Raw genomic sequence first — 18,783 nt, 5'->3', positions numbered from 1 at the left:
CTTTCTCTCTCTCTTGGACCCATGGCAGGTCCAAGCCCTTGCTCTGCCTCTCTCTCTTTCTCTTTTTCCCTCTCTCTCATGTCCAACTCTTTAGACCCACACCTAGGGTGGGCCCAGCACTCTCCGCTCCCCTCTCTTCTCTCTCACAAATCTCTCCATTTGCTCCTCTCACTCATCTCTCCATCCACTCCTCTCTTCTCTCTCACAAATCTCTCCATTTGCTCCTCTCACTCATCTCTCCATCAGCTCCTCTCTTCTCTCTCATTCATCTCTTCATATGTTCCTCTCCCTTCTCTTCTCACTCTCCTCACTCTCCATCCACCCTCATCCCTCACTCATACTCTCCATCTGCCATTTCTTCTCTCACCCTCTTATGTCTGCCGCTATCTCTTCTCTCCTCATCTCTTCTATCCGCCCCTATCTCCTCACGCACCACACACCCCTGTCCACCCCTATCTCCTCACACACCTCACACTCTTGTCCGCCCTTATCTCCTCACACACCTCACACCCATGTCTGCCCCTATCTCCTCAAACGCCTCACACCCATGTCCGCCCCTATCTCCTCACGCACCTCACACCCTTGTCCGCCCTTATCACCTCACATACCTCGCACCCCTCTCCATCCCTATCTCCTCAAGCACCTCACACCCCTATCTGCCCTTCTCTCATCTTCGCCTCTCTCTCCTAGCCTTATACGCCCCACTCATCTTGCACCTCCATCTGCCTTACTTTCTATCCTATCCGCACTACTCTCACATACTCCCCTATCTGCCTTGCCTTCACATATTCCGCCATCTTCATAAATTCTCATACTAGTCCCCCATATGCTCTCCATTCTCTCACCTCTTTTACCCTCTCATTCCCCCCTTAGAGTTCCATCATTCTTTAACCATCATTCATCTCATCTTCTCTCATCTTAAATACTCTCTTCTCTCTCTGAACCACATCTTAACTTCTTATTCTCTTTACTTTATTTTTACTCCATCATTCTTTTATCTCCTCTCTTTGCTTGTTGCCTTCTTCATTTCTTAAGCACTCAATTTGGAGTTGCTCTGATATAGTGCCTTAGGGTTCTAACTCTCAGATTGCTACTCTAACCACCAGTCTGTACAATGAAGTCGGGTCATAAAAGATGTTGATTATCTTACCCTTGGTCATTCAGATTGGGGTCATCCTGAGTTAGCTTTCTTTAGAGTTCTGACCCTTTCACTACTCTAACGGCCAAGTCACACAGTGTTTGGGTTGTGAGAAACTTTCATCTCTTTGTCTTTCACTTTGTTCTCTCACTTAATCACTTTTAGGGGGTTCTTTGGTTTAGTGACATAGTTATAGGCTCAGTCTTGTACGTCCACTCTCGTTAGGGTATTAAGGCTTCGTGCCTGGTACTTTTCCTTGTCTCCGGTAATACCTCTTGGGAGAGGCTACGCCGCAAGGCTGCATCTTTAAATCAATTTCTTATTGATCTCCTTTTATTCTTGTCCTACCACTCTACCTCAAAGCTAGAACCATTAACCCATAAAACACATAAAAGAGGAGCACATTATATTTGGATTTTGTTAGCAGTTTTCAAGAAAGAGTCCAGGTGAAGCGTTGAGTTTCGAGAGGGGGCCGCATCCAAACCGCGTTGCTGGACAGTCGGAGGGCTTTCGTTCATTGATCTAAGAAGGCAAGCCCGAGCTTATCCCACGAACTCAAACTGTGATGAGGTAGCTGCTCGAGTCCATCTCGTCATCGCTTTAAAATCCTCGCATAGTTGGACAAACCTATCCGCAAGTGACACATGAGTCACACTTGCACTCGTGAGGTCAAGGCTGTTATTCAAGAGGGGGTCAATCGCACCCGAGTCCCTGAGGGAGCCCGAGTGAGGTAGATCCAAGCCCGACCATGGGCTTCTGGAAAGCATGCAGTCCAACACAAAATAGGGGAGGTCTGGCACTTTGAGCTTCTGGAAAGCGTGGGTGTGGCACAAAATAGGGGCGGTCTGGCACTTTGGGCTTCTGAAAAGCATTTGGTCTGACACAAAATAGGGGTGGTCACTTTAGGCTTTTGGAAAGCATGTGGTCCGACACAAATAGAGACAGTTCAGCACTTTGGGCTTCTAGAAAGCATGTGGTCTGACACAAAATAGGGGCGGTCACTTTAGGCTTTTGGAAAGCATGTGGTCTGACACAAATACAGGCAGTTCAGCACTTTGGGCTTCTGGAGGGCGATTCGATACTTTGGGCCTCTGGAAAGCATGGGGTCTGACACTTTGGCTCTGGATTGTTAGGGGGTCCGGCACTTTAGTAGTGAGCGAGTCCACGTCAATGTCTGGCTGTACAGGTATGAGCATTTTCGTCAAAAAATATGCCTTTTTAACTTGGGGGTATTTGCTAGGAAAATTAAATTTGGGGTAAAAGTTGATAAAAAAAACTTGGTCGGGGAAAGTTATCTAGAAAGTCTCCTTTTGAAGAGTTTTTGTAATTTTCCCTTTATTCCTTTTTCATATTATTTCTTCTCCCATGACTCAATAAACCCTTTTTGTTTCTATATCCCCTTTCACATCCCAAACCCTTCTCCATAAACTGCACTAGGGTTAGTTAAGGACCAAGGAGGGTGAAAGAAACACGCTATAACAAAGAAACAAAAAGTAAAGCTTTGTGGTCAATCCCACGAGTAGGGGTGGCGATGGACTCGAATTCACTGGACTCGGACTCGGACCCAAAAGTATAGTGTAAGATCCATAGTAGATCGGATCCGACCCAAAAATTAAAATATCTATGTATTTAGCTATATATATATATATATATATTATAAATTGGGACCCAAAAAAAATTACCAGACCCAGCCCGTTGGGTCCAATTTTTGGACCCATATCTAGACCCAAATTGGGTTTAGCTCTCGGGTCCCGGGTTGGGTCCAGGTCTAGGTCGCCCTACCCACGAGCGTACACTTTAAAAAAAAAAAAAAAAAAAAAAGGATTATTGGTAGCAAGAGTGTAACCTAATGATATGGAGCTAGAATGGTATTTTTATATCATCCATTTAGAAATGGGCTGGAAGTTTTGGGTTAAACCATTTGGCTTCATGAGACTGAAAATGGGGAAAATTTTCAAACTATTTAGTAGGACTAAATGGTCTAAAGAGCAAGCGGGTCGAGAGTTTTTCTTTTTTTGGTTGATAGTCGAACAATTAATAGGGAGAGGAGAATAGTGCTGACTTACATTGAAAAAGTAGTACAAAAACATTTCTATTGTAAATCTGGTGTTTCCTTACTAAGCAGATGGTGGATTCACAACTATTCCACTGCTTTACAATAAAGGTGAGGACCTTAAACTTTCTCGTTATATGTCCGAATAAAGGGCCAAAACTTATCATGATATTGTGCTCCACCCCCTTGGATATGTCTCGAAGGTATTATACACCGTACTTCCAGTTGCCACGATCCAATTCATGTTATACACGTCCAATTAAAGATGGGCAGAATGCATCAATGGAAAGTGAGAAGGACTACACGGAAACCATGATCCATTGCATCCCTATCATCTAATTTGTCAGTGAACATTGATCGAGAGCCGGTCGTCCTCTCATTCGATCATCCCCATGCAAGGGTTGTGCACATGGAATATGCAGTTTGCGGAAGTTCTAATATATATGAATCCGTCGTAAATTGTATGTTCTTTGTTTTCCTATATTTGGATTTCAAGTGTGGTTGAAATGATAAATATCCATAATATAATAGAATAAAAATTGAAAGGGTGGACTCATTGCAAATAAGTAAAATCGGTTGACCAAAAAAAATAAAATTTGCAATTGTTTCCCCCATTGTTTGAAAAGTCGGTGAGTCAAATCGGACTCGCCCGGTTCAACTCGAGAATCGGCAGCCCCATTTCGATTCTAGCATAATACACGAAACCACCACCCATGTCTAGAGAGAAGGCAGCCCCGTTTCGGTTCTAGCATAATACACGAAATCGCCCAGTGTCTAGAGAGAAGGCAGCCCTGTTTCGGTTCTAGCGTTCTAGCATAATACACAAAACTACCCGTGTCCAGAGAGAAACGGGCGGCTTTAAACCCGTTCACGGGCGATTTTAAATCGTGAACTGACACGGGCGACAAAATCACGTGGCACATATTACACGTAGGGTTGCCCCAGTGTTTCTACACGCATGCTTCATATCATATTACATAGTTTTTTATATAGCAAAATATACCCATCCTTCGATGTGGGATAATTCCTGAACATCATTAAATGAAAACGGAATGTATCATATGTGGCGAGGAGGCGTGATGGTTATGACCTTTGCTATTTTCTTTGACCTCCCGAGGTCAAATCCCCTTAGGCATGACATATTATATTAATTTTTGTTGTATAGTAGTTAAATTTTGTTGTATATAGTGGTATAACTATTTTTGTAAATAATATAAAAGGCATAAAAAAAAAAAAGTTAATTTTTTGTATAGCAGTTAATTTTTGTTGTATATAATGGTATAATTATTTTTTTAAATAATATAAAAGGCATAAAAAAAAAAAAAGTTTATTCTATTTGAAATCTCTCTCTTTCTACTAACAATCTTTTTCACTAAATTTATTATAGAAACCTAAAAAATTAAATTTTTAAAAAATTAAAGTGTTATTTCCAAAATCTGTGCGCATTTTATTAATTTTTACATTGATAACCAAATATTTTATTTTATTTATAATTTTTACATTATAAATCATGTAATGTACTAATTTTCTTACAGTTATCAATAATACATTTTAAATTAGATAATATTATAAAATATTTTTAATTTATTATTATTTGTATAATAACATAATTATAAAATGTAAACTAATAATTATAATTTCAGTATATAATATTATAATTAGTTAGGTTGTAATAATTTTAGATTATAGTTAGTTAGGTTGTAATAATTTGGGTTTTTTTAGCAGATTAGGTTTTTTGCCAAAGCGCGATTTTAGTGGCCATTCTTTCATTGATTTAGTCTACTCTTTATTATAGTCTATGTATAATTATATATTTTATCCATGATAATTCTATGATTTTTCTTTTATGTGATGTAAATTTAATGGTTAACATAAGTTTATACAGGGAAAGAGCATCTCAATATTAACAAATTGATGAAAAAAATAAAAGTTAATAATGTAGTATCATCATTTCTTATTGGATTCTTAAAAAATAACATTTATAACAAATTTTAATAATTTTTTTGGAATTTTTTTAAAGTTTAATCTGACCGATTCGGTCGATTCTCGATCCGGATCACCGATTCACCGATCTAGATAAGTGTTTAAAGTGTCCGATCCGAGGCACCGATCTGTTTTTTAAACCACTGGTGTTCCCTATAGCAAATAGTTTTAGAGTTTTAAAGTAGTTAGATCAGACCATCCAAAAATTGAACGGTTATGTTAGACTGTACGTCCTTCAGAGTGTGTAGGGTTTTAAAACACGAAATTACATCCCTAATCGATCCCTCGCTACGACAATTTGCATCAACTCTTCTAATCCGATCCACTTGAAGTATAAACTCTTGGTTTTTTCTTCTTTTTTTTAAGCTCCGCCCTATGTGGGTGTAAGGATCCCTCTGTGGGTGTAAGGATCCCTTTGGAATTTGAGAAATTGATTATGATATGGAATCCTAGTGAAATTAAGATAGATATTTTTGGATAATAATAAATTAAAAATATGTCGGGAGAGATTTGACTCATATTTTGGATTTACTTCTTGTCGACAATCTCTCGTAAATTTTGACTAAAGAAATTCCTGGAACCCTAAACCTTAGGAACTACACTAGCCTTGTACACCATAAGACCACCAAAGTGTAGTCCAAACCATGTCAAGACTTGGAATACTCTTAAGTTACTCCTAAATTTCCCAATTTTAGGAAGAAAATATTCAAACTAGAGTATATTAAATCACAATCGGCAAAATCCCATTGAATCATGAAGTCCTGGATTTAAAAAATGGAGAATTAGAATGAGTTCTATTCTAGTGGTGTGGTAAATGTCAGTGGGCCCATTGGGCCCAGCGCTGCACACCATGCTGCTGAGACCCCAATGGCTCAGATCGAGCAATGTGCCGGTTGTCCTTTCAATCTACTGATTTCTTTGCAAATTGAGGGCTTCAGGACACTTGTAGTAGATGAAACCTAATCCCTAGCCTCTGCACTCCCTCAACTAAAATTAAAAGCTATAAGAGAGAGAATTTGTGTGTATATGTGTGCTTGTGTATTTATGTGAAAGAGAGATGCCCAATATTTATGTATGTGTGTGTGAGACCCCATATGCTTGTATATTTGCATGTGTAGAAGGAAATGTCCAACGTGCTCTATGTGTGCATATGCGAGAGAGAGTGCCCATGTGCGCGTGAAGAGAAAAATCACATGTAAACGACAGTTCATATCACACTATCAGTATCAAAACTCACAAAAATCACTTTCTCCCTTATTTTTTCACTAAAAATTACAATTTTTTTTTTTTTTGCAGGGGTACTATATCAAAACTTGTATAAAAAATTTGTATTAAAATTATTATCAGTAGAGGCTCTGACGAACAACGTCTCAATCTTCATATATTTCTGTAAAACAATAGAAATATATAATTCATTACCCTCACTTTTTTCTTAAAACTCAAAAAATAATTTTTAAGGATTTTAGATTTTTAAAATATTTTAATCCAGTTGATTCTCTTTTCCATACCGCTGATCCGACTCGGTTTTTACAATGAACAACCTGAATCATCGATCGGTTTTTTAAAACCTTGTTTGTGCCTGAAAATAGGAAGATCTCTATTTCTTTGGCTAATAAATTTTTTGAGCAAATCGATTTTTTCAATGCTCCCACTTTACACATACCCGTAATTCCAAAAATAACTTTTTTCCGGAAGAGAGAAAAAAAAAAAAAAAAAGGGCCTCGTGACCCAAGTTTAGTGTGCTATATACTTTGTACTTAAGGGAAAAGTTTATATAGAGCCGCAACTCTAAATTATTGAACTTGAGCTGCAACTACTTTCACCGTTCATTAACTCGGACGGTAGTGATTTTGCACACCGCCTAAAAAGAAAACCGGGGCGTGCCATCACGTTTTGAAAATGCTGACAAAAAAAAAAAAATACAGCCTGTTGCACTTCTCTCTCTCCCTTCCCTCAATCATCTCTCTCTATGCCCACTCTCAACCGTCCATCTCTTTTCTCACACTGTCCCTAATGCTGCTTCCTCAATCTTCTCTCTTTCAGCTTTTTCTCTCTAAAATTTTGGGTTTTTACCTCTGCCTCTTTTCTTCAGGGGAGCGATACAGCTTCTGCAAAGGTGCATAAACAGAAGATGAGCAGCCAAAGCTAGCTCTAACTGGTTCCCTTTTCTCTTTTATTCTCTTCTTTTTCTTTTTTACCTTTTATTCTCTCGTCCTGGTTTCCCGGTTTCAGATTTAAAACCGAGTGCAATATATCCACTGTCTATTTTATTGGATGGTAGATTAGAGTGAAGCTCTTATTGTGAGATTTGAGCTTCGGCTCTATCTTGGCTACCTACCCCTCCTTACCCATTACATTCACGGAGGGCAAATGAAATGGTTAGTCTACTTTTTATAATCTTGGGCTGGATTTGGAAGTACAACCATTCTTTTTCTCAAGAGAGTGGTAAGTTTCATCTTTCACTTTCTAAACTTTTGGGCTTTCTCTCACTAAACTTTTCATTCTATGGTTTTAGATCTTGATTTAAGGTCTGGATTTGGAAGTACAGCCATTGTTTTAGGTTTGAATGTATGAATTAGAGTGGATCTTTCTCTCTCTGGTGGATTTTGAATGGATGAATTGGAGTTTTTATTTTTCATCATCAACAGTAGGGGCTGGACTTTGAAGTACAACCATTTTTTCTCTTAAAAGGGTGGTAAGTTTTACCTCTCTCTCTCTAGGCTTTTTGGGCTCTTTCCCTCTCTAAACTTTTCACTTTTGGCTTTTAGGCCTTGATTTATGGTCACCTTAAAACAATGGCGAAAGGATTTTTCATAGATAGCATTATCAGAAAAATGACATGCTCTAAGGCTTTCTTATGATTTTTGGTTGAGTACCTCGATTGACCAGCAATTAACCTTCTTATAGAATTGCATTTTATGGATATAATTTTAGCCTACGAATGGATTAAGTTGCATTTTCTTATACAATAAGACAATTTGAATATTAAATGCTTGGCAAGTTTCTTGAATCTTGCTCTTATAGTTGCTGAATTTAGGCATTTCAATTTTTAATTGTTGTTTTTTTATCTTATCTTCTTGAAGGAATGTTGATGTAAATTATCTTTGAAGTTTAAACTGGATAGTGTGACTCCTTACTTTTTTTTCTTTTGATTGATTTGAATCCTTGTTTCCCTCTATGCATTGCAAATGGTATGATTATACATCTTTCTTTCTTGTGAGCTTACTTTGCTACTTGGATGTCATTACTGAATATTGTCTAGTAGTGGAACCTAGTTTATGAAAATTGTTACATGAAAATTTCTTGTTCAAACACTCAAATATTACTAAGTTGTTATTTCATGTATATTTTGGTATAGGAGGCCCAGTATTGAGGGCATAAGTCCCTCCAAGGAGTAATCCTCAAGGGAGCATAATTGACACTACGGAACCTTTTTTGCACCTTTTTAAGCTTATGGTTCATTGTATACTTTTCGTATCTATTGTTCAGTTAGTTTTTTGGATGTATAGCATTTTTTAAATTACCTCACCTTTTTGGACACAGCACCCAGGCTGTGGGCTGCCTATTTTTAATGTATTCTGCATACTTTCTGTTTGTACATATATTAACAATTTTTTTTAAAAAAATACATATTTTTTTTGCGAATAGAGTTTTGGACGCTAATTAGATCTCTTGGGGGTATATAACTACATAGCTTCTTTGTGTAAATTTAAAGACGATATGAATGTGGTAAATAATGTGCTATCGTTTTGATCCATGCAAGTATTGGTTGTAGGATTTTTATGTTCATTGAATTTGAGATGAGCTCATTATTGTGATGTTAAGATGTTCATCCATCTGTTTCAACATGTGTTTCATGTGTGATTTGGACTATGTTTGGATAAGTTGCAGGTCATACATAATATGCTTGTTATTGCAACTATGGGTCTTTTTGGATTTTGACCAAACGCTGCTACTTTAGTTCATAATGTGTATATGTTGATCTTAGGGTTAGCATATATAGGATGTTAGTAACATGTGTTGCAAGTCATATGAGCTATATGCAACCTGATGGTGGAAGTCTTTATTATATCATGTCCGGTTTCTTGTTGTGATACTGTTCCAAAATTTTTACTCTTTTTTATTATACCTTGTACAGATTCACATAATTGAAATAGATCAAGTATGTAAATTGAATAAAGTTGTGTAGGAGCTAGAATCTCTTTCAAATTCAACATAGTTTTGGTCGTTGGCAGACTGTTATGCTTCTATGTCAACGGTTAATGCAGCCCCTAGTTTTAGAAGACTTCATCACAATATTTGCTACCAACTTGTGCTAGGTTCACTCAGTCCATTATGCAACAAATTGCCATGCAATTAGCTCTTCATATTTTTTTTGGCATTAGTGAACACACTATTAACAATTGTTTATATACTGCTGGCAGTGTGTACACACTTTTAACAATGTGCATATGTTGATTTCAATGCTTGTATGTTGTTCATAATGTGTATATCATATGAGCTATATGCAATGTATCTTATTTTGATTAATAGCTTGACTTGTAGGCTTTATTTAGAGTTTGTGCTGTTAACTAGAATATTTGTTGATTAATATAAGTCTTGGATGAGTTGCAGGTCATACATACTACGCTTGGTTATTACAACATTTGGTCTTGTTGGATTATGGCATCACAATGAGGTCTAGAGTGTTCAAGAACTATTGCTTGCATTTGAAGAAGGAGGTGGGGCTTAAATGTCCAGCGGCATAGATTGGTCTGTAGAAAGTACAACAACTAAGATAACATGACTTTGGATCGACATAGATTGGCCTTAAATGTTGCGGTATTGCAATTGTTTGATATTCTATGTCAAAAAGTTTGGCAACTAATTTGAGGGTCTCCACTTTATTGATATGGGAATGTAATAACCTTTTCATGATGACAAGTGCTTGTTAAAGACTATGCTATCAATTGATAGTTATGTAAATTTATAGACGATTTCAATTTGTTAAAGAATGTGCTGTCATTTTGATTGATGCACGTATTAGTTCCAGGATTTTTATGTTCATTGAATTTCAGTTGTGCTCATTGTTGTGATGTTGAGATGCTCAAACAATTGTTTGTAATTGCTTATTTTCCTTGATCGTGCATATATTTCAGCAAGGGTTTAATGTTTGATTTGAGTAAATGGATTGAAAGGACAATATTAATATAGCAAGGCAAGTTATGTCAGCAAAATCTTAACTCTCTTGCTGATCTTCAATTGGTTGGATGATGGGGATTTGTTTTGTTCAAATTTGCGATGGTAATTAGCAAGTAGAGAGAGAATCTTAGCTCTAGAACTTCCTAACCCTCAAGAGAGAGAAAGAGAGACAGTCTTACCTCTATAAGTTCTAAATCTGAGAGAGAGAGAGAGAGAGAGAGAGAGATGGTGGGGATTTTGAACCAAAAGTCTCTATGTTGTAAACGTCTTCTAAATATTTTCTATAACTTGCACAAGAGAGATGTTGGGGTTTTTAACCAAAGGTCTCTATATTGTAAATGTCTTTTACACATTTTCTAACTTGCCTGAACCTTTTGTTCTTTGTATAGACCTTCCAAAACCCATAACTCATCTTTAATTTCCACTATTGATTCTTGCTAGTAAAGTTTCTTTGTTTCAATCAATTTATTCTCTCGTCTTCCTTATGAAGCTTCTTATTAGTGCTAAAGAATAAGCCTATGGGGTTTCCATTTCCCGTGTACTCAGACAAAGTAAGGGAAAAATAATATTTCAATTGGAAAATTTGGTGCTCCTTTGGAAGCTTGTTAATAGAACAAAAATGGTTGTACCAAGAATATGGAGAGAGAGAAAGCCATCCAATATCAATCCACACATCACCCGGGAACATCGACAAAAAACCATTTGAATTAACAATAACAAGGAGAAAAATCCACTTAGAACTCAATCAACCAGCCTATACTAGTAATAACAAAGATAGAAAACAAGACACAAATATTTCATATTTTTTGTACAAAATTACACTAAGGCTCTATGGAGAATCCACATGCTTTAATCACCCATCCTGGGAATGGAGAATCCACATGCTTTAATCACCCATCCTGGGAATGCACCACCAGTAATTTGAAGTCCACTTATCCCCGATAAAGCATCTGCTGTATGCCACAACATCTCCAATGAGCAATCAAGCGTTGAACTAATTCAATACAATAGAAAGAGAGAGAGGACTATGCAATCCGCCATCTTGTACCAAAAAATTGAAGAAACTTGAGAAAGAGGAAGAGCACCCAATTATAGGAAGAAACCATGGAAATTTTGCAAGTAACACATCACTCTCTTTTCTTTGCTAAATGAAATATAAACAAAGCATCGAGTATTCTGACATTTGTAAACCAGATGGCCCACATACTTTTTGGGGAATTCAAGCATTTCTGATCCAAAGAAGAATAAATTTTAATGATGTCCACTAACCAATCATAGTAAAACTCGCATTGGTTGAGCTACAATGGTTACAGGAAAATTGTATCATCGTAAAACTCGCATTGGTTCAACTACAACAGTTAAAAAAAAAATTGTAGCCTGATGCAAGAAGGCCCAACCTCTGAGAGCAAAACTCAAATTGATTCAGCTGCAACAATAATGGAAAAAAAAAGGGAATAAAGGGGACACTAACAACCCAAAATCAACTAACCTACAAAATAAACAGCCACTAATCACGGCATCAACATATTCACTCCACTCCAATTCATTCAACCACTTATAAATCAGAACAATTCATAAAAGGATCCTATCTCACAAGGACTAAAAGTTCAAATTAATTGGTATGCAACAAAAATTGGAAAGACAACAGAGCAATAGATCGCCTCAAATTCATAAATGCACTCATGAATCACATCAATTCTATGAAACCCAACGCAAAAAGATCCTATCTGACAAACAATTAACTCAATTTGAATCAGCTACACCAAATCATTAAAAATTAACAAAATAAAATAAAAACCCTAATTCATCCATCCCCAATGAATAGTCACAAGAACAACACTTCATTAAGTCCCCAATAGATGATTATAAATCATAAACCCCAATACAAGAACAACAAACTCAATAATCATTAAACTCTCATTTCATCCAATTCCCATAATCATGAAAAAAGTTGACCAACCATAAATCCCATTATAAATATCCTAGATGCTTAAAAAACACCAAAATTCACATTAAAAAAGTACCTAATAAGAGAGAATAAAAGGTAAAAAAGAAAACGAAGAGAATAACAGATAAAAGGGAACCAGCGAGGGCGAGCTTTCGCTGTTCATCTTGCATTTTTGCACCTCTCCAGAAGCTGGCTCTCTCCTATGAAGAATAGAGACACCTTTAAAAACAAATAGGTTTTATACTTGTTGAGGTAAATCATTCTCCTTAACAGGAAAGGAGCACCCTCCTAGATTCGATTCCCTATTGAGAATGGAAGGTGAAAAGGAGAAATAATAAATAATAAATGAAATAGAGAAAGTTTCAATCTCTTTGATCTCAAGCACGATGGATCACTCTCAACCAATGGTTTAAAAAACGGATCGGTGACCCGGATCGGGCTTCCAAAAAACCGATCCGAATCGGAGAATCGGCGATCAGGATCGGGAATCGGGTGAATCGGTCAGAATAAAGCTTAAAAAAAATTCGAAAAAATTATTAAAATTCATTATAAATATTATTTTTTAGGAATTCAATAAAAAATGAGGGTACTCCATTAAGAATTTTCATGTTTTTGAATGAATATGCGAATATTGATATGTTCTTTCCCTGTATGAACCGCCATTCAGCATTTAATTTACAGTATTTCGTGCTCATCCCTACACTGTTGCTGTTGGGACTCGATATGTGAATAATATGGCTAGGATAGGGTGGCTTCAGAATCATCATCTCTCTCGTTTTCTCTTTGAATAATATGGATTAAAAAAAAATAATAACAAATTTTCAAAAAAATCAATCATGGATTAAAAAAAAAATCACAAATTTTCAAAAAATTCTATCATGGATTACAAAAAAAAATTCGATCATGGATTAAAAAAAAAAAATCACATATTTCCAAAAAATTCAATCATGGATTACATAAAATTCGATCATGGATTACATAAAATTCGATCATGGATTACATAAAATTCGATCATGGATTACAAAAAAAAACAAACAAAAAAAAACAAAAAATTCAATCGTGGATTACAAAAAAAGAAAAAAACCGTTCGATCATGGATTACAAAAAATTCAATCATGGATTACAAAAAACTCTATCATGGGTTACAAAAAAAGCAAAAAACAAAAAATTCAATCATGGATTACAAAAAAAAAAACAAACATTTCGATCATGGATTACAAAAAAAAAACAAACATTTCGATCATGTATTACAAAACATTCAATCATGGATTACAAAAAATTCTATCATGGGTTACAAAAAAAAAAAAAAAACAAAAAAATCGATCATGGATTACAAGAAAAGAAAACAAACATTTCGATCATGGATTACAAAAAATTCTATTATGGGTTACAAAAAACCAAAAAATTCGATCATGGATTACAAAAAAACAAAAACAATTCGATCATGGATTACAAAAAAATCGATCAAGTATTACAATACAAAAAAAAAAAATCTGTATGGACTCGCCGATTCACTGTTCGGACTCGCCGATTCCGTACAGTGAATCGGCGATTCACTGTACAGAATCGTCCGGTTCTCTCTAGAACCGTACGATTTCCGATTTTTAGGCGATCCGGTCCCATTTTCACAATTTTGGAGTCGAACCGGGCGAGTCCTGTTCGACTCGGCGTTTTTTAAAACGCTGCTCTCAACACAATATTTGCTCCTTATTGATGAAAATTAATGTATGTAAATTTATCCTCTATATATATATATGGAGAACAATATTGTAAAAACCAATGGTTTAAAAACCGGATCGGTGACCCGGATCGGGCTTTTCAAAAATCGATCCGGATCGGAGAATCGGCGATCCGGATTGGCGAATCGGCGATCCCGATCGGAATCGGGTGAATCGGTCAGAATAAAGCTTCAAAAAAATCCGAAAAAATTATTAAAATTCATTATAAATATTGGTTTTTAGGAATTCAATAAAAAATGAGGGTACTCCATTAAGAATTTTCATGTTTTTGAATGAATATGCGAATATTGATATGTTCTTTCCCTGCATGAACCGCCATTCAGCATTTAATTTACAGTATTTCGTGCTCATCCCTACACTGTTGCTGTTGGGACTCGATATGTGAATAATATGGCTGGGATAGGGTGGCCTCAGAATCATCATCTCTCTCGTTTTCTCTTTGAATAATATGGATTAAAAAAAAAAAAAAACAAATTTTCAAAAAAATCGATCATGGATTAAAAAAAAATCACAAATTTTCAAAAAATTCTATCATGGATTACAAAAAAAAATTCGATCATGGATTAAACAAAAAAAATCACAAATTTTCAAAAAATTCAATCATGGATTACATAAAATTCGATCATGGATTACATAAAATTTGATCATGGATTACATAAAATTCGATCATGGATTACAAAAAAAAACAAACAAAAAAAACAAAAAATTCAATCGTGGATTACAAAAAAAGAAAAAAATAGTTCGATCATGGATTACAAAAAATTCAATCATGGATTACAAAAAACTCTATCATGGGTTACAAAAAAAGCAAAAAACAAAAAATTCAATCATGGATTAAAAAAAAACAAACAAACATTTCGATCATGGATTACAAAAAAAAAACAAACATTTCGATCATATATTACAAAACATTCGATCATGGATTACAAAAAATTCTATCATGGGTTACAAAAAAAAAAAAAAAAACAAAAAAATCGATCATGGATTACAAGAAAAGAAAACAAACATTTCGATCATGGATTACAAAAAATTCTATTATGGGTTACAAAAAACCAAAAAATTCGATCATGGATTACAAACAAATCTATCATGGATTACCAAACAAAAAAAAAAAAATTCCGTACGGAATCGCCGATTCACTGTTCGGACTCGCCGATTCCGTACAGTGAATCGGCGGTTCACTGTACAGAATCGTCCGGTTCTCTCTAGAACCGGACGATTTCCGATTTTTGGGCGATCCGGTTCCTTTTTCACTATTTCCGAGTCGAACCGGGCGAGTCCGGTTCGACTCGACGTTTTTTAAAACGCTGGTAAAAACTATCTCACCGATACAAATGCATAAAAATTGCGAGATATATAATATAAGAGTTACGTCTTTTTAGAGATAAAAATTCTAACAAAGCATTTTGGAAAAGTAAGAAACTTTATATACAAAAAAAAGGAAACAAGCTCCTATTTGTAAAGAAAGAAAACACCTTTTCAAACACTTTGTTTGAAAAACCCTAACCCGCTAAAAAAACCCAAACTATTACAGCTTAACTAACTATAATCCAAAATTATTACAATCTCGCTAATTATAATATTATATATTGAAATTATAATTATTAGTTTACATTTTATAATTATTTTATTAGACAAATAATAACAAATTAAAAATATTTTATAATATTATCTAATTTAAAATGTATTATCGACAACTGTAAGAAAAATAGTATATTACATGATTTATAATGTAAAAATTTATAAATAAAATAAAAGATTTGGTTATCAATGTAAAAATTAATAAAATGCGTACAAATTTTGGAAATAACACTTCAATTTTTCAAAAATTTATTTTTTAGGTTTCTATAATAAATTTAGTATAAGAGATTGTTATTAGAAAGATGGAGATTTCAAATAGAATAGACTTTTTATTTTTATTTTTTTATACCTTTCATATTATTTACAAAAATAATTATACCACTATATACAACAAAAATTAACGGTTATATAAAAAATTAATTTTTTTATTTTTTTATGTCTATTATATTATTTACAAAAATATTTATATTAATACCAACCACTATATACACAACAAAAATATTTATATTTATACCAACCACTATATATACAACAAAAATGCAACACATGCCCAAGGGGATTGGAAAACAACAAAAATATTTATACCAACCACTATATACACAACAAAAATGCAACACATGCCCAAGGGGATACCATCAAACCATCTAACTACATGTGATTATAAATTGCTGATTAATAGACTATATTTACATTTCGTTTTCATTTAATGATGTTTGGAAATTATCCCACATCGGAAGATGGGAATTCAAATTTGGTATATAAATACCTATGTAATATGAATTATAAAATGTGTATAAAAATATTATGGCAACCTTGCATGTGCGTTTGGACACACGTGTGCATGTGTGAGAGTGCGTGGGGCAAGCTCGCACGTGTGCTTCAACACATGTGTACGCGTGTGAGTGTGTGTGGAGCACGCTCGCACGTGCGCTCAGACACACGTGTGCGCATGTGAGTGTGCATGGGGCACGCTCGCACGTGCGTGTCATGTGTTACGTGTGTGAACCGGGCTGAACCGGATGGGAACCGGCAGTTCCACTCTAGAACCGGGCAGAACCGGATGGGAACCGGCAGTTCCACTCTAGAACCGGGCTGAACCGAATGGGAACCGGCGGTTCCACTCTAGAACCGGATGGGAACCGGCGGTTCCACTCTAGAACCAGGTGGTTCCCGGTTTTCGATTGGAACCGGGAGTGTGTGTGGGGCACGCTCGCACTTGCGCTCGGACACACGTGTGCGCGTGTGAGTGTGCATGGGGCACGCTCGCACGTGCGTGTCATGTGTTACGTGTGTGAACCGGGCTTAACCGGATGGGAACCGGCAGTTGCACTCTAGAACTGGGCTGAACCGGATGGGAACCGGCAGTTCCACTCTAGAACCGGGTTGAACCAAATGGGAACCGGCGATTCCACTCTAGAACCGGCGATTCCACTCTAGAACCGGATGGGAACCGGCGGTTCCACTCTAGAACCGGATGGGAACCAGCGGTTCCACTCTAGAACCGGGCGGTTCCCGGTTTTCGATTGGAACCGAGAGTGTGTGTGGGGCACGCTCGCACGTGCGCTCGGACACACGTGTGCACGTGTGAGTGTGCATGGGGCACGCTCGCACGTGCGTGTCATGTGTTACGTGTGTGAACCGGGCTGAACCGGATGGGAACCGACAGTTCCACTCTAGAACCGGGCTGAACCGGGCTGAACCAAATGGGACCGGGAGTGTGTGTGGGGCACGCTCGCACGTGCGCTCGGACACACGTGTGCGCGTGTGAGTGTGCATGGGGCACTCTCGCACGTGCGTGTCATGTGTTACGTGTGTGAACCTGGCTGAACCGGATGGGAACCGGCAGTTTCACTCTAGAACTGGGCTGAACCGGATGGGAACCGGCAGTTCCACTCTAGAACCGGGCTGAACCAAATGGGAACCGGCGATTCCACTCTAGAACCGGATGGGAACCGGCGGTTCCACTCTAGAACCGGATGGGAACCAGCGGTTCCACTCTAGAACCGGGCGGTTCCCGGTTTTCGATTGGAACCGGGAGTGTGTGTGGGGCACGCTCGCACGTGCGCTCGGACACACGTGTGCGCGTGTGAGTGTGCATGGGGCACGCTCGTACGTGCGTGTCATGTGTTACGTGTGTGAACCGGGCTGAACCGGATGGGAACCAGCAGTTCCACTCTAGAACCGGGCTGAACCGGATGGGAACCGGCAGTTCCACTCTAGAACCGGGCTGAACCAAATGGGAACCGGCGTTTCCACTCTAGAACCGGATGGGAACCGGCGGTTCCACTCTAGAACCGGATGGGAACCGGGGGTTCCACTCTAGAACCGGGCGGTTCCCGGTTTTCGATTGGAACTGGCACGGGCACGCGTGTTTCCGAGTCGAACTGGGCAAGTCCGGTTCGACTCGCCATTTTTTAAAACACTGGTTACATCCCTTCAAATCTCAACCATCATAATAGTAAATATATTGCAATTGACATGCAACAAGATAGTCAATCAGTTTCATAGTCTCTTTTTGGATTATGATAAACGCTCTATATGCATATTACTGATAGGGTGCACCACCATAGTCACTAGAGCACACCAACTCACAGGAGCCAAATAATTGGAATGCCCAATCTGGGGTTTGTCAAGTCAAGAGCCCAATCTGCACATTGTGCGTGGGCTAAAAGGTCTCTCATGTGTCAATGAAGTGCAAAGTGTACATTGTGCGTGGGCTAAAGGTCTCTCATGCGTCAATGAAGTCTCTCATGCGTCAATGAAGTGCAAAGTGTGCTATGAAGTACTCTTGCACCCTTGCATCCTCGCACAAGCACAATCGTTTTCATGTTTGCACGTTTCGTGTGTTCTGCATAAGGCTTCTCTTCCTTTAGTTCTCAGAACACAAGTGAAGTGCATGAACTCATATTTAAGGAAGGCTTCTCTCATTTCACTCTTCAATGTGAGACAAATAATCTTTTATTATCTCTCTACAATAAGATAACAAACTTTTCAACATACTGTGTAATAATGTAAACAAGTTTTTATTTTATTTTATTATTCTAGGAAATTAAAATTAGGGTTTAGGGTTTTTTTGGATTTCTAATATTTCTTTCATGTAATCTTTGTCTCTTTTGGCTATAGAAATTTGATGAGTAGTATTAAGATTTTATTTCATTTT

At 37.1% G+C, this 18,783-nt stretch overlaps 2 long non-coding RNA genes across 4 annotated transcripts; one reads left to right on the top strand and one right to left on the bottom strand.

The window, feature by feature from the left end:
• The first annotated feature begins 7,048 nt into the window (after nucleotides 1-7,048).
• On the top strand, nucleotides 7,049-10,165 carry LOC110007026 (uncharacterized). 2 transcript variants are annotated; one of them, XR_002280522.2, is made up of 3 exons: nucleotides 7,049-7,619; nucleotides 7,723-7,869; nucleotides 9,789-10,165. It is a non-coding gene; the product is annotated as an uncharacterized LOC110007026 (long non-coding RNA). The 2 variants fall into 2 exon arrangements; XR_016049477.1 differs by having other exon boundaries at nucleotides 7,075-7,619; nucleotides 7,690-7,869.
• Nucleotides 10,166-11,042: 877 nt separating this feature from the next.
• On the bottom strand, nucleotides 11,043-12,610 carry LOC105420432 (uncharacterized). Of its 2 annotated transcripts, none has more exons than XR_966581.3 (2): nucleotides 12,440-12,610; nucleotides 11,043-11,308 (listed from the first exon to the last, which is right to left on the bottom strand). It is a non-coding gene; the product is annotated as an uncharacterized LOC105420432 (long non-coding RNA). The 2 variants fall into 2 exon arrangements; XR_966580.3 differs by having other exon boundaries at nucleotides 11,043-11,305.
• Nucleotides 12,611-18,783: the final 6,173 nt, after the last annotated feature.

The sequence above is a fragment of the Amborella trichopoda genome, chromosome 2 (assembly GCF_054954075.1).
Source record: "Amborella trichopoda isolate Santa Cruz 75 chromosome 2, AtrichopodaSantaCruz75HAP2 v2.0, whole genome shotgun sequence".
NCBI lineage: Eukaryota > Viridiplantae > Streptophyta > Magnoliopsida > Amborellales > Amborellaceae > Amborella > Amborella trichopoda.
The sequence above is the reverse complement of the archived record's forward strand: the minus strand, read 5'-3'. Positions and strand labels throughout refer to the sequence as shown.